The sequence below is a fragment of the Ammodytes marinus genome, assembly GCF_949987685.1.
Source record: "Ammodytes marinus genome assembly, chromosome: 5".
Classification (NCBI taxonomy): domain Eukaryota; kingdom Metazoa; phylum Chordata; class Actinopteri; order Uranoscopiformes; family Ammodytidae; genus Ammodytes; species Ammodytes marinus.
In genome coordinates this window covers 30,512,602-30,535,862 of record NC_137234.1, presented here as the reverse complement: position 1 = coordinate 30,535,862, position 23,261 = coordinate 30,512,602, and positions in this window count along the sequence as shown.

Below are 23,261 nucleotides of genomic sequence, written 5' to 3'. Positions count from 1 at the left end.
CAAGGATTCAACTAACTGTCTGTTAACTATAGGTTGCACTATTAGTAGATGTTTAGTTGATATTCAACAGTGAGTGAGTTGATACATATTTAGAATGCATTCAACTGTCAGTTAACTATAAGTTGCATGTTTAGTAGATGTTGTTTTGTACACGTACGTAGCATGCATTCAACTAACTGTCAGTTAACTATTAGTTGCATTATTAGTAGATGGTTAGTTGATATTCAACAGTGAGTTAGTTGATACTCAACAAAGCTTGTCATCAAATATGTAACAGGTGTGCCTTAGACTGTCCACAATAAAAGGCCACTCTGAAATGTGCATTTTTTTGCTTTATTGGGGGTCTGGGGACTCAGAACCAGTCAGTATCTGGTGTGACCACCATTTGCCTCATGCAGTGCAACACATCTTCTTCGCATAGAGTTTATCAGATTGTCAATTGTGGCCTGTGGAATGTTGGTCCACTCCTCTTCAATGGCTGTGCGAAGTTGCTGGAGACGGCTTATGGTGGAGAAAAGAACATTCAATGCACGAGCAACAGATCTGGTTGACATTCCTGCTGTCAGCATGCCAATTGCACGCTCCCTCAATGCTTGTGGCATCTGTGGCATTTTGCTGTGAGACAAAACTGCACATTTCAGGGTGGCCTTTTATTGTGGACAGTCTAAGGCACACTTGTGCACTAATCATGATGTCAGATCAGCATCTTGATGTGGCACACCTGTGAGGTGGGATGGATTATCTCAGCAAAGCAGAAGTGCTCACTATCACACATTTAGACAGATTTGTGAACAATGTTTGAGAGAAATGGTACAATTGTGTATCTGGAATGAATTTTAGATCTTTAAGTCCATCTCATGAAAAATGGGAGCAAAAACAAAAGTGTTGCGTTTATATTTTTGTTGAGTGTACTTTTTGCAAAACATGACTCACTGTATATGGGGAGAGGTAGACAGAGGAAATTATATATTGGCGCTAAAACTGAGGCATGTATGGGTTGGTAAGTTTATGTATGTGTGGGGGCACATGCTCACTTACCAGCGCACTCTCACTCTTGACTGCACACAGGCTGGTGGGTGGCAGAATTCACTGGAATTTGAACGCTAAGAAAAAAAATCACTTAACGTGACGTTAAGTGAAGTCATTAGCTCATCTCCCCATCAGAAGCCAGCCACACATTGTGATTATGAAAATGGTTAAGCAATGAGTGGCATGAGGGAACAGCAGTGATGTTATAAGATATGGTATGAATGACAGAAAAGACAGAGAGAGAGAGAAAGAGAAACATTTCTTGTAGAAAGCCGTGGGCTCTGTTTGATGCCCCACATTAAGATTAAAGCTCAGACCTAGAACATGGCCTGCAGAGCCTTCCATTACCCCCTCTCCCCCCCCATGCCAGCCACCACCCCATCATTCCTCTCCCATTTCCCTAATACTGACAGTCAGGGGTTGTCAGCTTCTAAGAAGCATACTATTTCAGTCAGTTAAGTGCCACAGGCTTATCTCCTGCATGATTTGCTTTTCCTTCTTTATGATGGCATTGTTTAAACACAGTCATTTCTAATCTGAAAAGCAAGTTGCTGGTTAAAAGCCCCACTACTATAACTGGCGGCTTGTGTGTTTTCATGTGTGTTTGTGTGTGTGGAACGGCTTGCTATATAGGCACTACTGCATCCCTTGCTTCCAAACTTTGCCAAAATATTCTCTAGGGATCCGGACAGGTTTTGGCCGCACCGAAGATAAAAATAAACAAATTATTTAAAACATCGCCATACGTTCTATTTAAAAACTCGCCATACTTCTCAGGGGTGGCGTTAGTAGACCACAACACCATTTCACTGAGGCTGTAATATGCCAACAATGCCAACCGCCATGTAAGCAGAAGAAGTTACCTGACACCAGCTTGACACTTGCATACGGACAACATCCGCGGTCATTACAACTCCGTGAGATGAGCCATCCTGACAGACAATACCACTGTGTACAAATTAACTGACAGCTGTCGCCACTTTTTCTTTAGGAAGTTTGCCGCTTCCTAAAGGTCCAGTTCTGCAGAAGTGTGCATGATGGATGCACACACACTGTGCCGCAGATTCACATAAAAAGCATTTAACTGCCAAATAAGCTGACTCATATTTTGAAGCAGACATGTTCCAAGAACGTGGGTAGCTAGCATAACCATAGTTAAGTTATTATAGGCTTCAATATGTAAAGGAAGGAAATGTGGGCGTTATTCTAACTGTACAGACTTAACCCCATATTACTGAAGATGAGTTTATAACTTGGCATGAACAGTTCTTAGTGACTTTAATAAACTGTACTGATTCATGTGAACAGTTGTAGGCTCAACACTGATCACAAGAGAACCACTCAATGGTATGCCTACTGCATCCTAACAAGATTATTTTTATTGTCAGATGCAGTATGTAGAATAGAAAAAATAGAGAGTATGCAATTTGGAACGCAGGGTAATTTTAGTTAAAGAGCCTGTCTGGTCGGTGTCACCGTTAACACCGTTGTTGTCACCTATGTATTACTCGGTAGGAAAATGTCCACACCGCAGCATCCCCACTAGACACCAGATGAAGCCAGTTGGCCCTGATTGCACAGCAGGTGTGACTGCTCAAAGCACGGCCACGGATTCTCTGGGGGCCAATCCGAATAGTATTTTTTGCATAGGAAATTTCCTTTCCTATCGAGATGACCCGGAAGTACTCGGCAGATAGGTGATCCGAATTCTCAAAATGCTTAGGAAAGGCATAGGAAAGGAGCCTCGATTCAACCTTTAACCCTCCTTTAGCATAGGTTACTCCGGACCAACCTATGCGAAAGGAAAGGAGATAGTGGTATCCCATAATCCTTTACGGCGGCAAGATTTAAAGCAACAGGCCACCGCCGGAGTTTACCGACTCTACACGAATACGAACGAGAGGTAAAACAGAAGAGAGGAGAGGAGAAGAGAAGAGAGGAAGATTTAACTCGGGTAAAACAAAATACCCCCCCCCCCTCCCCCCCACACACACACACACACAGGCTAAAGATAATAAAGAACTCAGGCTAAAGATAATAAAGAACTCATTTTTTTTCCCTTCTCCTTAACCCCGATGACGTTTAGGGGTTAAGGTATAGGAAAGGAGGCTTATAGGTTAGGAGATTGGACTATTTGGAAAGGCCCAGGGCCAATCCGACTATTTAAAACAAATGTTTTTGGTTGAAACTAACATAAATAAGAAAATATGTCGGAGCAAACAATTTACATGTGTAAGTAACAATATCTTGATAACCTGAGTTACCGTGTCGAAATTCAATGTTTGTTATGCTATGGAAATGGCTTTCTGCAACATAGGCTACCTTAGCAGAATGTTATAATTCTGTATTATTTGGATTCAGAACTACCTATGTAACTGACGGTCCATTGCGACTACAAGGGCAAGTGGGTTCCATTTAAATCCTCCGCTCCTCCCCCGCCCAGTCTCCCTCCGCGCTCCAAGTTCCCTCCGTGCAACGTATGCTGTTACGTCATACCAAGGGCTGAGGGTAAATGAACGAGGGGAAGTGCAACTACTATTGGAATGCAGCTTCAGTTTTGGCACCTGCCCCCCTTCCAAAAAGCCCAGTCTACTCTGATTGGTCAGGTTTACATGGGCCTGCATGCACCACCCGGCTAATTAACTGTACCTGCCTACATGGGTGTTGGCAATGGCCGGCACTGATTAATGAATTCACTTCAGGTGTGCGTCAATGCTGGAGGTGATGACTTGAGGGTGAGCTAACAGCAGCTTGCTTCCACTCTCCATTGCTTGCATAAGCAAGTGGAGCCTCAGGTGTGGATACCTATGGGGGCGTGTGTGTCGATATGCCAATGAACTGCGGAGTCTCTGGCATCTGATTTGGAGCATTTGCATGGGAGTGTAATATTTAATTTACAGATTTTTGGACATAAGCAGCCCTGAAGAAACTGACTGAGTTGTCATTTGTCAGCTTTTGTGGGCTGGTAGGGATACCAAATACCTAAAAATGGTCCCATTTAATCATTCAAAAAAGATGTTCACCGCTGATGTTATCGAAGTAGCCTATTTCATCCAGCTCCCTCTAATCCTGTGACTTTAACGAAAGCCCTCAACCTCTACTTGAACTTGATTTATGATACGAGCTCCCTGTTCTGTCATGGGCCGTGCTCCTACATTATGTTGGAGTATCTTGTCACAAAGAGAGGCCACACTGGAGGCACAGCACAGGATCAATGTTCAACATCATTCTTCTCCTGATACATTTTCCTCAAAGGATCAAGGTTTACCGTTAGAAACAGTTTGTGCATGAGTGAGTTTCCACTGCCTGTTGACTCACTTAATCTACCTAATATAACAATGCCAGGACAGGCTGAGCAGAACAACACAGTCATCCATTTTTCATGGAGATCCCTCCGAGAAGTTTGCTGTCAATATGCTCGACAGAGAGTGATGGAAGTCAATGTGGCCCTCTTAACTCTGTGTGTGTGTGTGTGTGTGTGTGTGTGTGTGTGTGTGTGTGTGTGTGTGTGTGTGTGTGTGTGTGTGTGTGTGTGTGTGTGTGTGTGTGTGTGTGTGTGTGTGTGTGTGTGTGTGTGTGTGTGTGTGTGTGTGTGTGTGTGTGTGTGTGTGTGTGTGTGTGTGTGTGTGTGTGTCATTTGATAACCAGCCCCTCAACCATACTGTGTGGTATAAAACAAAATAAAGGGCACTAGAAATATATGTAAACTATAAAATAGGTATACAATAAACACGGCAGTCAGTGTTCTCATTGATAGGTACTGTACAATTTGCCAACAACAACAGGACTATCCATAAGTACCTAATTGTCATTAAAGAAGCTGGCTTTGAAATCTTATAATTGTTGTTTGACATTCTTTGTAGAGCTTGAGCACTAGCCATCGTTATCTTATTATGAGAGGGAATAGAGATACTATCCATTTGTCTTTGCACATATTCTTACACATCCTTTACATCAATTAATTCGGTACAAGATTCTACACATTTTGAATTGGAATCTGACTTAAAGCTGGGGTATATGATTTCTGATTGGTCAAAGTTAACATGAGCTGACACTTTGACCATTCAGAGAGAGGCTCCGATTCTCTGTTCTTATTGGCTGTTGGGACTGTCCATTCACTTTGGCCCGACTTTGTTGGTGTAGAGCGTGTCAGGGAGGGACCAAAGAGAACAAGTGGAGTGGTTGAGGTATTTGGATTCGAATCTCTTTCCCAACTGCCATTTTCTCCCCAAATCCTCCACCCCAGCTTTAATATATCAGTCTTACTACATGTTTCTTTTTTACATACTACAAGGTATGTATAAGCGTTAATTGTTTCAACTTTCTTTTCTGACTTTCCACTGCACTCTCCGGGGGATTCAGTCCTTGAGTTCACTCGTCCATGCAATTTTCTTGTTGTGAGTTAAAAGGGAGTTATTTTTTCTAACATTCTTTTTATTGAATGTGGGCTGAGTTAGAAACCATTGTGTAGGTCTAGAATGCCTACTGAGACAGTGTATGTGATTTTACAAATAATCCTTCCAATGCTATACCATTTAAATAGATCTATTTCATTAATGTTTTCCAAGTCATTCTGTGCCAATATAGGCTTGCAATTTCAGAGGTCATCCGAACCGTTATTGCTGTTGCTAACTGCTGTTCACTGGGCATTAGAAGGTTATTAAATACCACAGGCTTGAGTCATACATGTTAAGCTATTGCTGTTAATCACTATTGCTTTTAATGATGTAATGCCTTGGCTCCATCCTCCGGTTTTGTATGATTTGTTAGAGATTACTTTGTAATTGATTGGGGCAATATCATTGGCATAGCTGAACACATCAAATTGTGTTCAACCGTAGATTGACACATTGCTTTCTCTATTTGTTCAAATGCGGCTCTCATTAGCCTCGTCTCTACACCAAGGTGCCACGCACAACTCGTCCGGAAATTCATCTATGAACTTGTTTCAATGAGGTGGACAGCAGGAAGACAAGTGATTGAGATGGAGAGTGGAGGAAATGGAGAGGGAGGAGTGGAAAACACTGTAGGTGCCGAGAACATTAAAAAAGGAAAGTACAATGTAAGTGTCTGAGACATCAGATAGATGCTCTGCAGATCCTAGCAATTTTGCCCAATCATGTTTACAAGCACTGTTGTTTCTACTAGTGTAACCGGGTGATACAGTTATATAGGATGTAGTTTCCACTTGGTGTGTTATGGTTCTCAACCAATTGATGTTAGTATTTACTTTATTAATTTATTTTATAATTCGAGCTGAGTTAAATTGAAGTGCAACTGTTGAGCACTGAAAGGATAATAGTCTGTTAATTTAAGTGCAACTGTTGAGCACTTTAAGAATACAGAACGTTTGTAAAAGAATATATAACACTGTCACAAGAATAATTGTGTTCTAAAATAAATCAATGCTACAAAAAGCCTGAAAGTCATTGTGTCCTGTGGCATCTAATTCCACTGGCTACAATAGGAATAGCAATTTTAAATGTAATGCTCTAGAGAATCACACACACTTTCACCTCAAGGATTATGGGTATTTTTAACAAACTACGCAACACCCATTCAATTGACGTCTTTTTAGCAACCTATTTTCGTAGCAGGACATTTTAAGAAAAAACCTTCAAAGCCGACGTGGTGAGCCACTGCCATAGAAACCATGGGAATACAGGGCACGACAGGGTAATATATAGTGAATGAGTGCAACGGAAACAGCACCTCTTATTGTCCAGACTTTGATAGACATCAGAGGGTTGTAAAGAGACTCGGTGAAAGGTGAGATGAAGTGAATAGTGGAGAGGTATAAGGACAAGATGTGAATTTGAAGAACATGGAATACAGTGGGTGGGGGGGGGGGGGGGGAATGAGAGAATAAAAAACAGTGTGGAGACACTAGGACAAGACATTAGGGAAATGAAAGGGACGGCAGGCATATGGGAGAGGAAATCATATGCAAATTAGGATATAAAACAGGATGGGTGAAGACGGTAATGGCCTTATTGGAATTCTGACAGCAGCAGTGCTGGTGAGAAGAAAGATTCAAACTCATCTGTAATTTCTCCAGGTAAATAGTTTTCATAGTAAATTGTGAACATGCATGAATTTGTTGCACATGTTTCTGACTTTATTGTCATGTGCTCAGCAGTGGAGAGTACAGTATAATTGTTTTGCTTATGATAGTATTAGCTATGCTAAATCAAATGTACACATTTTCTGAATTGGGAGACAATGAGACACACTGGTGCATAAGGCAGAGGACAAGCCAAACATGATGTTTATTTTGTACGAGTTGTTGCACATTAATGTATTGGTTTTTAATGTTTATGAGTCATAAACTGCATATAAAATGACTGTATTTCTTCCTCAGTTCCATTCCGACCTAATGACTTATTGAAACATTCATTGTAATTATTGGGATTTAATGTTTATAAAAAAATGCATTAATTTTGTTTAGGAAAAAGTCAAATGTACCGTTTACATTTAAGCCCTGCAATCAGGACAATCAAAGGCACCTGTGCTCTTACCTGCACACACCTGATCCTCATTACTCAGCCACTATTCATTTTTCATATTGACGGAGCCTCCGAGTGGCAAGAGGCAACTTCAAGTCACAATGTTTTGATGTGTGTCCCAATTGTATGCCTACTGAATGCTAACTAGATCATATCCTGGGTCAGCTGAAGTATGTAGAATAAAAAAAAAAGTATGCGATTTGGAACCCAGCCATAGTTTTTAAGGAAACCAGACAGCTTTGAGCAAGCAAATCTGCTGTCACCTTCCCCAATCTGTGAACTCAACACTCCCTACTTTACCCTGCGATACATAATGCTTCCTGTCTCCCATCAGCAACGCCCTAAACTTCACACATTCATATCACTCAGAAAAAAGAGACTGAAGGGTGTCATAGGTGGTACAACGCAACTGCAATCTGTTAAAGGTTAAGGTGAAATGCACATAAGACACACAACTGGTTCAGATGTGTTGCCTCTGCTTTAGCCGTGGGGAGTAGAGGTGCTAAGGATACGGCAGCAACCCCCACTGTCAGGTGTCTGAGGTCCCAGAACCACCTTTTCCAACAAGATATTTAAGTTTCAAGTACAAGCGTTATGGAATGTTTGCTATAGTGTAAAACTGCTTCAACTGCTCATAGCTAACCATTAACACTACAGTATTTGAACATGTTGGGGCGAGGGATGGAGCCTTGTATCAACACCAGGGGCCTCATATATAAATGTGGCTTATGCACAGAAGACGGCACCCCCCACTTTCTACGCAAACATTGGGAATTATAAAAAATTAACTTGACAAAAGAATGTGCGGCCCTCTGGACACTTTGACCCAGACGTACGCACAGAAACGGCGACGCTGATGGTAGAAGAATGAATCCGAGACCATTGTGTAAAATAAATCTAAATATTTCCCCTGGTCATTAAAGAGGACCTATGATGCTTTTTGACTTTTATGACCTATAAACGTTGTTATGATGATTCATAGTCATGCTTAACCATACTAAATTATCAAATAATGACTTACATGCATTTCGACGTATTCCCTGCTGACCGTCTGGGGTGTCAGTGCAGAGCACTAAACACTATTCTAGCCAGTCGAGAAGTCACGTCTTCAAAGCGGTCTACCCTTTCATAATTGGTGACGTCGCATAAAAATTGGTGATGTGACCACGCGGATGTTTCCATGTATGGTAATGCTGTCACTTCCCTGTTCGCGTCTGCCTCGCGCCCTTATAGGTCCATGCTCGCGCTTCCCGCCACTGAAAGTGTTTCGGAAGGAAGGTAACCAATCACAACGGAGTGGGGTTTGCAGGAGGGGGGGGGGGAGGGTAGCGGAGATGGCCGATGCACAGGCGGAGGGAGCGGAGATTGCCGAAGCACACACACTCAAGTGTTGACAGGATGTGCTGGATCGCCAAAATAAGAGAAAGAGCTTCCCGAAAATCTACATAGTTTTTTGTGATGTGATTCGTGTCAGGTTGCTCTATAGCAGTGTAAAACAAGAAATTAAGACCAGAAAAGTAGTATAATAGGTCCTCTTTAAGAATTCTCAAAAGCCATTCTTCCAATTAATACACAAACACCTGTTTAATAGATTCTCTCTGCAGTGCGAATTTTTTTTTAAATAAATGTATTGTGAATTTTAAAAAATATATATCTTTGCAAAAAGAAAAACATGGTCTGCAATAAAAAGTATTTGCATGTTATGGAATTCTCAAATAATACGGCGAAAAGGAAATGTTAACACTGATGCTTTCGATGCCTCAGTCTGGTATATGGTTATCCTTCTATTTTTTTTTTAAAGATATTTTTTGGGCATTTTTATGCTTTATTTGATAGTGCAGAGAGAGGAGTGACATGCAGAGAATGACCACGGGTGGAAATCGAACCGGCCCGGGAGGGGGACGCCTTACCAACTGAGCAAAAGGCGCCCCATGGTTATCCTTCTATACAGGGTTAATTGTTATGGCTTAAGTTTGGTTAATTTTTTTTAAATGTGTTTTTTGTAGCCTAAATCATGTTCCAACCATAGCGAGTTTATTTGTGATTATACATGCTCATTGCGCAAAACCATTTCTCAATGACTTAATTTACAATTAGAGGAAATGGTGTGCTCTCTCAAAGAGACTGTGGCCCAGCAAAAGGGCAGCCTTATGCAATCGAGATGGGCGCACAGATAGCTCCACAATGACATCCAGGAGTTCAAAATGCCACCTGAAGCCAAAGCTCCAGAGACCAGGAAGCTGGCAGAGGAGTTCTGCATGGAGAGGTGCTCTTCTGAGAGAACCGTCCGAGATCAAGAAGACTTGTTGGCGAATGAGGACGAGTGGCATATGAGCCAGTTCCGTCTTCCGCGTACCGTTCTGCTTGATCTCTGTGCTGTTTTGTGCTGCCACCTCTATGATGCACTGAATTGTGTCCCTTTGCCTTTCAAGGACTGTGTCGTTGAGGACACGCCTGCTGCTGAAAGGTCGAGACGCGTGTGGATGTTCGGTTGCCCTGGATTCACGCAGCTACAACACCGTCTCCACTGGAACATGCTGAGACTAAAAACATGGATTTGTGTTAATAAAGTGTATTGTACATACATGTGACTTGAATGAATTTATTTAACTAATTTCATAAAAGAGAATAAAATAAGCCTACATACACCTTGTAGAGCCTTTTTAACCGGCTCTACATTAGCCTTGTTTGGTGTGGTGCGTGAGAACTCGGTCGTACGTGTGTTCTGTTGTGTCAGTAATAAATGTCCAATACATTCGTCTCTTTGAGTGCTGTGACTCATTTATTTGTACAGGTGCATTCTCACCGTAGCAAATATTCCATTTCCATTCGTTCATGTAAGGTATATTTCATTGATTTCCATCAATTGGTACAGAGCAAACAAATATGGTGACACGCTGCCACGGTACAAAACTGTATGCTCTTCACAATCACACACACCTTCTTTAGCTAGGCCACGGTCCGACCTTCTGAGGCAGTGGCATTCACTGACTCGGCAATATTTTGCCACTACCTTGCTTTTTTGGCATTTGTGATACCCAGACTGTGCCCTCCAAATAAAATCTTTTGTCTCTTTTCCACCTCTCCAACCAAAACGTCTAACTCGCATTTGAGTGAAGTTTCTTTCAGTGCTTGCGATGAATACATTGGGGGCGTTTCATTTACTTTATAGGCAACTATGGGCGTGCCACAAAGCTGCGCCACATTGAGAGTTGATTGTGATTTCTAAAGGGAAAATGGAGTAGGACGTGAGTGCGCACTGTTTTATAAATCCGAATATATTTGTTTTGCATGCTCTTCCTGAGTTTCTTTCGTACCCCAGCTTTCCAACTAAAATCTTACGCACAGTTTGATGATTGAGGCCCCTGGAACCTACACTGTTATGACAATTATTAGAAGATAATACAAATGCAATGTTTGCTCAGACCGAAATAAAGATATTAATCACTTAAAAATGTGCAGCTTATGGTGTGCAACTGAGTAGGAGAGCTGATTCAATAGTGTGCACACCGGCCACTTAGGAGCGCTGCATGGGACTGCGTAAGGGCAGTTGTCTCCGTCTTGGAGCAGCTGGGGGGACACTGAGGCACGGGGGCTGCATTCATTCAAAATGTTAGCCTAAGTATTAAATATGTAGTAGGCTTCACTGCTCTTTATGATTAAAAATACACAGCACAACATTCAGCTTAAAATGTTATTTATTTGACGCACTTTTTAGATGTTAGTTCCTCTTTTAATGTGTTATTGATCGCTTAAGCGAGCGATTTATTTCCACCGTTAACCGTCACGTTTTTCCGACCTGCTGGTGGAGCAGGACAGTGGGCGCTCTCACAGCTGATCGTTGCCGGGTCGGCTTGTGCAGCTGACGGCCGGGCTGACCACTCGTGCCAAGCGCATGCTGTCATACAGTAAAACGCAAAATGTGTTATTTTTTTTTTTTGTGTATTTCTTTTATGGGGACCATTATCGGACAGTTGGTGGTCTTTTTCTACTCTACCACTTAGGCTATAGTATGCCCGTTGGTTGCATTTCAGAACAGCAACATGCTTTTTTTTAGTAGCGCTTTTTGAGTCAGACCACTTTTTCTTCTATGTAAAGAAATGGCGACATAATTGTATATGCTGTTTTATAGCATTTGAGCGATAGCCTACTGATGTAAACCTCAAATGCAAAATCCTCAGCTGGAGATCGTTTGTTGTCAACACCAACGCTGTTGACCGCAGCAGTTATTTCCTTCCTAACCGCTGCCTTCTGTCGTTCTTTGATGCCGCTTGTAATGCTCCGAAATGAAACTCTTTTTTTTTTCTACTTTCGCTGTTATTCTGTCAATTTCTACTTCAGAGAAGTTCCTCTTCTGTGCCGTAATGCGCATATCCATGTCGTAAAACCTCTGGGCGAGGCCTCTAAACTGAGAAAATATAGGGGCGTGATACGATTGTTTTCAGCCGCCGCATTTATCAATAATGGCCTGGCGTACGCTGACATTGGCGAGATACGACTGTTTGATAAATCCCACGCGATACCTGGCATAGGGAGGTATTTGCACCAGAATCTGCACCAGTTTCTACGCAAGTTTGATAAATGAGGGCCTAGTTGACTTTCCCTGCGTTCCAATACCCGTTCAACATGCCCTCGTTCACTTTCCCTAGGCACTTGCCCTCGGGGGAATCCCCACCGCCATCTTAAGTGTAGTTCCAATTGTCTGGAAACTGAAGTGAACTTCGTGATATAGACCCTCGGAGGGCTGAGTGATCAAGTGAACATCCATGGTCACTCCGAGGTGGATATCACCCACAGTGCATTGCAGTTCGTCTTCTTCTTCTTTTATTTTCCTGTAGACTGTATGCTGTTAGGGACATCGCGGCCCTATATACGACCGAATCACAGCAGTGCTGATATAGAGCGACAACATGCTCCCTCTCATGTGCTATTGCTTAAGTAGCATTTCCATTGTGAGTACTATACATTAGTCATGGTTTGTCAACTATTGATTAGAATTTGTGAATTATGAAATTCTGTGTAAACTGAAAACATACAGCTACTTTTAGTTTTCATTTGACCTAGAAAAAAACTGTCATCACACTTCTACCATGGCCACAGCCATGTTCCTGCCTTTCCTTTTTCTTTTTCATATATGTTTCCCCTCTCCTTGCCTGGTGAGACCAGCCTGATTTCATGAGCTTAACATCGTAAACTTTCTCAAATCTCTGTGGGGAGAAAATCACTGTGCCAATCAGGAACCCACATTCGGACGTAACCTTCGTCCCATTGAAAGGCAGCTTCTGAGTGGTTCATGTAGTCCTCAGTCTAGTCTTGTGAGATCATAGTAGGCTCGTTCGACCCCAGTTTTGGCTCGTCTGGAAAGTAGACGAGAGTAGCCGAGTGCAGTCGGGGGAGTGGCGAGAAAGCCTGACAGAAGCCGGACAGCTCCGAGTTGGCTCGACTTTCATGTGCTGTAGGAAGTAGCGTCTTTGTTGCGGATGCAGTTCGTTTTCTAGTTTTATTTTGAAGGCCTATTAGAAACATATTCGTAGAAGAGCTACACATGCTACAACCGACAAAGACGAGTAAACACTTTAAAAGCGAGGGGCATTTTCATAACAAGAAACAAGATATTTCCCCATTCCCCACACATCTTTATCTTGTTATCTTACTAGAAAACCGACTTTTAAGTGATAAATAATTTACAAATCCAAATAAAGGAGGTTTAGTATTTCTCCCTTCACATAACGAAGATGATCGGCCTAAATAAAGTTAAAGAAGATCTAATAAAACATCCCTTATTATTATTGTAGAGATGGCTATGATGAACTTTATTATGATGTGTAACATCATACTACTTGTTGTAGTTTTGGTCTGGCTTTGCGAAACTACATGTAAAATACAATTCCCAGACCATTTAGATCACTGGATAAGCCTATGATTTAATCTTAATGGTATAAAGATATCACTTCACCAAGATCTTATGACTCAAGTTTGTGTTCACTTTTAAATAAATCTATACAGGAGTGTTTAACATGCATCCAAATGATTTCTCTGTTCAGACCAGTGAAGGTTTAACTCTGATTAAGTATATTTCTGTATAAATGCATATACTGTGGCGGCCTAATGATTGAACATGAATTAAAATCAAAAAGAATGGATCGTAATTTAATTTTGAGCGGTGATGTCAGACTTTTGCGTAACCAATTGGGGAAACGCATCAAAGGCACGAGGTTTAAACTCCCAATTAGCGCTCAGCTCCGCCTGTCAGCAAGACGTTTCCCATCAAACATTTTGCTCCCGCAGCCCGTGGGGAGCAACTGCAGCGACTTGCTCCAGTGTCTGTGTCCGTCTTGATCCCGCGGGACTTCAAAGTCTCAAGCAGCCGAGCAGCCAGCCACAGGTGCAAGTCGGACAAAAAGTCTAACCATAATGCAGTGCGCACAGCAAGACGAGCGTCATAATTGAGCGGCTGTGTCTGAAATCGCGCACTTCTGTACTTACACTTACTTTTTTGAGTGCACTTTGCGCAAAACCGGAGAGTGTGCCAAAATGCAGTGCACTGTAAGTTCCTCGGTCGTGCACTCAAAACGGTCTAAAACTTGAGTGTGGAGTGATGGACACTTTCCACACTCAACGGCCGCCATCTTGCCTACGTAACGGAGAGGACGGAACATTCTAATCAAAATAGAGGAGCTTGAAGCAACCGTGGCGACGGACGCGCTCTACAAAAGTTAAATTACACATTTGTTTTGTTTTTCCGCAACTAACGTGTCTGTTTTGGCTATCGGTAACACAAGCAGAAAAAAATACCACTGAAGAAGAACCGTCAAAATGCAAAGTCATTTCCGGTAGGTGCGCGATGGCAGTTTGGACAGTGCACTGTAGAAATGAGAGCACTGCGTCTATAAGTAAGTGTACTGTTGGGATAATAAAGTGCACTCAATGTAAGTGCACTTACGTAAGTGCGCGATTTCAGACACAGCAGGTCTGAGCCAGACGGCTCCAGGTCATGGACATATAAAGAAATGGACACCGTATTGAAAAATGGCGCCCATTCATTCCTATGAAAGCTGCTCAGGCGCAGAGAAGCAACAAGGAAGCTGCCATATTGCTTTCATGTAAGCCCTGGCACGCCCAAGTGTATGACGTGCCGCTCCCTCCTCCTCCCTCGAAAACAAACTGAAAGCCGTTAAAAGCCGTTGGGCTAATAAAACGCTTTATGTGGCGTTTTGAAATGAAAAAACTTCAGTTTTAATAGTATATGGTCTCAAGATAAGTTTGAGCCTATGATTGATATCCAGAAAAATTTTGCGGCGACACAATCTTGTTCGCCGCTTGTATTGGTGTGGACGGGGAAATCTGCCTTAGGGCTACCATGAAAATAAGCTCCCATTCACAGCATGCAGTACCAATGGGTTGGCCACTAGTCCATGCTGGCTGCTCGGAGAAGGCAGCATCCTGGGGGCCTGCTCCAGGTCTAACAAGCCTAATCTTACAAGCTAACCAGAGGCTGCCTTCCACTATTGGACCAAATGAGGGTAGGGTCCAGTCTGACTGGAGGCTAGATTGACAACTACATGAACCAATCGGGGCTGCCTTTCAATAACTGATGGGGCCGGGCTCCTTTTTGTTTCTTGTGCCCTGTAAATAAGCTGTGGCGGGGTGATACGCTGCTCTCCACTGGGTGAGTGAGTAGGCAAAGTAATACAGGTCCACTTTTAAAAAAGCAAAAGTAAACGGCTGTATGGCGGTGAAAGATCCTAAATTCATCGACCATTGAACAAATATTTATTTTTTAAGGTAAGCATTTATGTTGCGAAAATGTGGCCCACTCAACAGTACAATGCTGACTTCTCCCCCAAAGTCCTTGTAGTGACTGCACAGATTGCCATCTCCATATGGTAACAGACTAACTATGCATAAGTACCTCATACAACCTCAAGACAAAAATACTGAACCTACATTTAATCCTTTATGCTGATACAGATGACTGATGGATTTGTCCAGCAGTATTTTTAGGAATTATTGAACTACGAAATGCAGTTACTCACTGTCAAGAGCGTTTGTGATTGCGCTTATTCAACAATTGAAACAAGTACCGTGTTTCTACAGAAAAAATAGCTATTACTGTTTTTGACGGTTGAATGTTCTATGTAAAATATATGTCATGATCCCGTTTGGGCTCCTTGGCCTTATATGTGTTTTCCCTTTTCACCTGTTTTCTGTGTGCTGAGCTAATTGCAGGGGTGGAGCCAGGTGTGCTGGAGTCAATCAACAACATTCACAGCTGCCTTCAATCCTCATCAACTGCTCTACTTATACCCGGGCCTACCTTCCAGACACTGCCAGATTGTAGCTTCTGTTCTCACACAGTCAGTTCACTCTCTCGCTCACCTGTTTTCTGCCATGCTCTGTTGCACGTTTTCCTGGTTAACCCTTGTTTCTCTGCCACAGTTCTCCCGGCCTGACTCCAGCCACCAGCTCCAGCCCTAGCTCTCCAGCACTACTCCTCGGACCCCTCCTGCCTGCCCGCTCTAGCCTGCTTCCACTCAGCCCCCTGGACTTTCCCCGTTGCTCTCTCCCTGGACCCCCATGCCAGCCAGTTTCCCTCCCCGGATCACGGTCCTAACACCCTGCTGGTTTTCTCCTGAAATAAATCTTCTTTTACTTACACTGTCTCTGCGCCTGTGTCCTCCAGACCCAACCGTAACAATATATATAATAATAAGTTGTATTTCTAACTCAAATATTGATTAAGCTGAAAATTAGAACTCTTATACAAGAATTCTATTTGTGTAAAGGCCCAAGTTTTTTTTCATATCCATGTAAATATAATTAAAGTTGTATTTTGTTGAAGCCTCATAGAAAAACTGAAGTTGCAGTTAGTTGAATTCCCCAGCCTTGTGTTTGTGATAATTACACTCAAAACATGCTCCTTGTAAATCAAGAGTACTTAACAGAAGTGGGTATAGTTCCATGCCAGTCTGTCTGTGTGCTATTCACACTTTGCTGCTTACTTAGAGCTACCTGCACAGCTGTCTTCAATCAGCTCATTATCACATATGCTAATCTACTTGGGCCTTCTTTTTACATATCGCAAAATGCTTGTATATGCCACCGTGGTAGCTAAAGTCGGACTCTCTAAAACCTCAGTGAATTGTGTCCTGTGCTTGATTATATGTTTGTTTATTCCCTTGACTCAGGATTCCTTCCTGCCTGAGGGCTGTTCCATGAAGGAAGCTCCAATAAGCGAGGCTTAAAGTCAACCATCTGACTTGAATGAACCTTACATCAGTAAAGGCTAAATCCTTCTGAAGGCCAACTGAAGCTCGCCCAAAAAGTTGAACATTGATCACATTAGGCTTGTTCGAGGCCAGTTGCGGGTCGTCTGGAAAGTAGATGAGAGTAGCCGAGTGCTGTAGGGGGAGTGACGAAAAAGGCAGACATGGGCAGTCGGAAGTAGTATCTTTATTGTGGAAGAAGTTCGCTTAGTATTATTTTGAAGGCCTATTAGAAACATACAGATATTCGTAGAGGGGTTACACATAGGCCTACTACAGCCAATTAGAAACAGAACACAACACAAAACCAGTAAACACCTGCCCCGAACCAGGCTAGTTTGCCAGCATTAAGGTGCGAACACACTGCACACCGCCGCGCGCCGAGTTTACATAGAAAGTCAATGTATTTTGCGCGCCGCCGCGCGGTTCACGCGGCGCGACCAGGGCGGTGCGGCTAGGGCGGCGCGGACGCCGCAGGAGTTGAAAATATTGAACTTTTTGCCGCCGGCCGCGCCGCAATAGCCAATCAGCGTTGAGCTCCTCCCGACGTCACTCACTTCGGGACGACAGACAGAGGAAATTAAGATGGATAAAAACATAATAGTCACAGTTTGCTCCCATAAGTTCTGTGAATATGTGTCTTGTTGCCTGCTGTGTACAGCTATCAGTCTTGCTTTATGAACCAAGTTAGCACTGGTTAGCTTGGGTAAAGCACCATCACCACAGCAGACTGGTGCTCTCAGCACCGGTTAGCACCAGCGCCAGCATATCCCGGGCGGCGGGTGGCGGACACAATATGACCCATATGACCCAATATGATTACGCGGCGCGGAACCTGCGATTAGCGCGGCCAACCGCCGCGCCGCGGAGTGCAGTTTGTTTGTACCTTTAGTTTCCATAGTAACTGAGCTTGAACTATGTTGGGCTTGCTTAGTGGAACCGAATTACCTGAAAATGAGCCAGGCTAACCAAGGTAAGCCTGGCTTATTTGGTAAGCTTGCTTCATGGAATAGCCCTCCGCTTGGCTACTAAACCAAACAACACTATCCTGCTGCCTTTGCTTGATACAACGCCTATAGCCATTCTCTACAGTACCCGGCTTGTGTCCACCTCTGAACAAACTCTCACATCTTCCATTAAAGTAAACTTTATTTAATGAATACTATTTTTTCCTCATCAATATACTGCTGGGGCATTGGTTTAATTCATTTAAATGACATTCTACTGCTTTAACAAAGCATCTGTTAGAACTTATTCCCACAAATAAAACTGTCTCAAAGAAGAAAAAAGCTTGCAACAATTGATTGCCCGCTGTTAGCTTCAACTAAAGCTTTTAATCCCAATTCCTAAATGAGACTGCTAAAGTATAGTCATAATAAAAGGCTCCTAGGGTTTTTACTTAACAAAACACAGTAAAGACAAATTGCCAACCAAATATAACAAGCTCTCCTAAATGTGTAACTGGCAAACAGACCAGAAAACAGTTTTTCAGTTTCTCTGCCTGATTTTATTGAGTGCAGAGATGACAAACTAGAGTAGAAACAATGAATACATAAACAAGGAAATATAGGAATGAGAAGATCACATGAGCTTTTTGTTCAAATGGCAAAAAATATAGCTTGTGTTGACATTTACCTGACATGGAGGAGTACGGGTCATTTGAATTATGACAGCATGAAGTAGCTTGACGTTGGCATAGAGAAACACAAAACACTGTAGGCGTATGGTTGTGAAGTAGTTAAACACACTCTTGAAATGTCATGTTTTCTGAAACGCCATAGTTTGATCCCCCTGGGGCCACGGTTATTCTGTGCAGCTATTGCACTTCTGTCTGTCTATGGGAGGGAGATCCATCCTCTGTTGCTCTACTTGAAGTGTCTTCCCTCCCTGCTGCCACCCCCACCATCAAATGGGTTATTGGGAAGTGTTTTTTCTCTCATCCAAAGGTTCAAGGATAGAGACTATTGTATGCTGTTGTACCGATTGCTAAGGCCAACTGAAGCCATTTTTTTGTGAGAAAATTAATAAAACTGACTTGAGAAACATCTGGGGACATCTGGAGCTACTTTGAGGTGCAGCCAAAACAGGTTGGATTTGGGCCAAACAACCTCCTCGCCACCAGGAACATCTGGAAGGAGGAGAGACTACACATACACAAGAGGCAGACGCCTGCACCGTTGCAAAGGTAAATCAGAAGACACTCGGATGATTCATTTATGTCAAGGGGGATTTGTAAGGGCTTCATCAGGAACTGACAAACGATGGAGCACCTACCCATACAGTACCAGAAACAGCTATGTTTGTTTGCAATAATATGTAGTCTGTCCTTTTAATGTAAGCCACCCAGCTGAATGTTGAATGGAAGGAGGATCTGAGAAAATGTCTACATACAACTGGAATTTAAGGGTGAAGTAAGTGATTTATTTATGTTGATATAAGTGTCTTTATTCATACAGTGATCACTTATATAGTGTACATGTTTCATAAAGTTGATCTCTGTCACACGCTCTGCATGTAATCGGCAAATACACTTTTTGGGGATCCCACAACTGATAACCAATCAGAAGAGAGAACGCTGCAAACCGGCACCCGTCTCACTGTCGGTGCACGTGCAGAGCAACACAGGGTTGAATGTTTATGCGCCTACAATGGCAGAGCAGGTACAAATCTGTCTGTTTTGATGGTTTTTATCATGTTTTATCACACTTACGGATCTGAGATGATGCTAGATAACTCGCTGCTTGCATTAATGTGGTGACGAGGGAGGGGACTAATAACTGCAGTCACTGACAGGATGTTAGCTAAACTGACCATTCCGCTTACTGAACCTTTAATGCAAATGCAGATTCACATCAACTGCTGTGTCACACATTGTATGTAGAGATGCAAATTATGATTTAATTTATGTGAGGTATACTTTAAAACAATATACAAACATAGCCTGTATTTTAAAAGTGCAGCTTACTTTAAATTAGACAGCCAACATAGCATTTCATTGCCTACACAACTTCAATTTATGGCGGCTTACTGTGAGACAAATGTATTAACACCTTACAGCCATCTTAATGAAAAATCATGCCATGAACAAACGTGCTCTGCTGCTGTGAATACCTTTTTGAAAAGTGGCTTATGACCTGCGCTTAAAGCAATGGAGTTGCCTAATAGGTCTAATTGTATTAATGCCAAATTAACATAATGTACCACAGGCGGTTATACACATCTATATGTCCACAGGATGACGAGCCCATAGGCTACAAAGCATAAACTACATATTCTGAATAATGGATGATAATTGTTCCTTTGTCTAATTATTCATGTAAACAGCCAAGCCCACACAGAAAACCTTCATTTGTTGAGTCTAATGAAAGTCTTATTTAACGAATTGTTTAAATTGAGCCAAACAAGCAGCTCTGAAACAGAAGTATCCTGGATTATTTTATATAATATGACCAGCATGAATGATCTTAATTCCGACAGTATTAATATATATATTAAGTCATGAAATAAGTGTGATTTTATATTTTAAATATTTAATCTAGATGGCACAGGTGGATTTAACTTGCTTTCAATAGCCTACATGTACTTAGCACTTGAGGTTTTCAGGTGGTTGCATTATCATTTTGTGGAAATTACACGGTTCGTTTGATTTGATGTGGTCACCTTATGGTCTGAAAATGATACAGGTTTGCCTGACTGTTTCCCTTTAGCCAAGTAAAGTTTGTGTAACATTAGTGAAAATGTATTTACTCAAAAGCTTCACGGGAGATTTATAATTGTGGGTCTTGAAGTCTTAAATTAGCCTTTTATGGCTGTTTCATCTTTTCTGCAATACATTACATTACATACATCATGATTATAATATCTGAATGTGATGAGTGCAATATATGACTCAGAGTCAGCGCTGTTGTATACTAATGGTACCAAAAATAGAGGCATGAAAAAAGTCCTGATTTTCATGTTTTGTGATCATCTCTTTATGTGATTTGGGTCTCATGGACAGCACATTATATCTTAAGGGAAGTGGACCCTGACACAATAACAGTATGATTACGTCGGAAAAAATACCACCCAAAGTAATTGATTTGCTCTAAACTAGTCAACAGACAAAGGTTAACAGGCTAAAATGTTATAACAGTCTTGATCGATTTTATCTGGAAATGTGCAACTTACAGAGGCATAGATCTTCTAGTGCACAAACCCTGCAGGGTTTTACTTACTGCTTACACCATAACCTCATTATTTTGAAGGGTAAACAAGGGACTGCTTTATGTTACAGCCTGCATATCTCAGACTTACACTTTATTAACAGAGCCTACCCCCACATTTGTGTGGCTATTTCTTGACAGTAGTGTCTCAAGAAAGGCATGGCCGTTACATAAGCTAGTATTAATCGTGCATGTTTTTTTTGTTTTTTTTAAAGGGCTGTTAAAAACAAAATGATCACATTTGTGTGTGATCACTAGCTCTCATTAAAGTATGTTGTCCAGTAAACCTAAACAATTTATGATAAAATATGTTGTCTAAATGGATTTGACTTTTACCAACCTGCCTGCTTCTCTTAGAAGGGCTGAGAGAAGCAATGTCATTAGCTGTGTATGGCTAAAACTGGTTATTTAAATGTAGGGGAGAACGGGGTAAGTAGGCACACTTTTTACTCTAGTGAGAATTGCTTATCACCTACATATCACCTACAATAATAACATCTTTCAATAGTCATTCCTACATTACATTGAAGCTTAAGGTGTTGGCTTGAAATATGTACCCCTCACTTTTTCTATCTTATTGTAATAAAGAAGAAATTAAAGACACCCTTACACATTGTGACAACCAACCCCATCAAGGGGTCAGTTGTCAAACACTATGGGGTTGTTTGTCACAATGTTATCTTTAATGGGAATAATCTTAAAAAGAAGGCAAGAAAGCAGAACTAAATTTGAAAGTTTAATTGCATTGTCAAGTTGACAAATAGGCCTACATAACTTACTGAAGCCTTGGCAGCTGGTCTAGTGTGGGATACACTGTGTTGTTTTGATTTTGTAGCCCTTTTTTCTTTTGCATGCGAGCTGCCTTTTCCTGCTCTATTCTTTCCTTCTCTGTGGTGTCAGTGTAGCCTGGAAATCCTGACCCTGATATCTTGAACGATAGAGGGTCTGGCGACGATCAATAGTAATTTCCAACTCTAGGGGCGGCTCCTACTCGTGCATTTCAAATGCCACTGCACGCAGTTGGATAGCACTACAACCAATCAGAGCGATGCACAAGTGACGTAAGCCCCGTTCGTTTAGCGAACAGCTGTTAAACTGTTCAATTAAACGTTTGCCGTTGTCGGTCGGCAAAACAGAACATTCCACTTACTTGCTAGTGAAAGCTATGAGTCCCGTCTTCCAATTCGTTAAGGGTCGAGGCCAAAGCAGTCTCAAACTCACACAACATATCCGCAGCCATCTTTGATGTTTACTATCACAGCTTCGACGTCGCATGCACGTCACTGTCGTCATCCGGTTACGTCCTCCCCAGAGCACCATATAAAGGGCTCTGGCGCGCCCATATTAGATAGAACCAATTGAAACGTTATACCAGATTTCTGGTAGTCTTGATAAGCTTCAACGGAGCGTCTCCAGACCAACACGCGCAGCAAATTTAATTTGCCAGCGCCTAGTGGCAGGTCTGGGAATGCCAGGCTAGTGTCAGTGAGGATACAGCTTGACAATTTATTTCGTTATTGGGTTCCTTTTCTGGCTGCAGCCTTGAGATAACATGTGACAACCAACCCCCTAAAAAATGTGACGACCAACCCCAACTTGAATTTCTTGCTTGCATCAAGGCCAACAACCATCTGACAACTAATTAGCTTGCTAACCACAATCTAAAATATAGTTTACCCTTCACACTTTGTATGGGTAACAAGTGTTTTGTTATAAACCCATTGTGTAAAAGCCTAGAAGAAAAATACTGAGGAGCTAAATATTTTCAATTTGACATGAAAAACACAAACAGTCGTCTCACCTCAAATTCAGCAGTCTAACTCCAAGGAAGACTATGTAGGTGACCTCTGATTCCAATTCTGGATATTTACATACCAAAATTTCATAGACAGCGCCTTCTGGTTCCGAGATATAACGATTGTGACAACCAACCCGTGTGACAAATTACCCCGTTCTCCCCTACTGATCTAAAAAAAAAATATTCTTAAACCATCTTCACAAATATTGCTGATAAAATCCAACCCATGTGGTTAGCATAGTCTTGTAGTGCATAAACAGCATTACCTAGTTGCTTGAAATGCATTATCTTTTGTATTCAAAACAAAACACATAAACATTGTAAATGTACATCTATATGGGAATGGTTTCTTTCAGGATGATAACACCCCCATATCTAAGCATTTGTATGGGTTCAGGGAAAGAAAATTATGTGAATCACCAATTGAACACCTATGGGTAATTTTAAAATTACATGT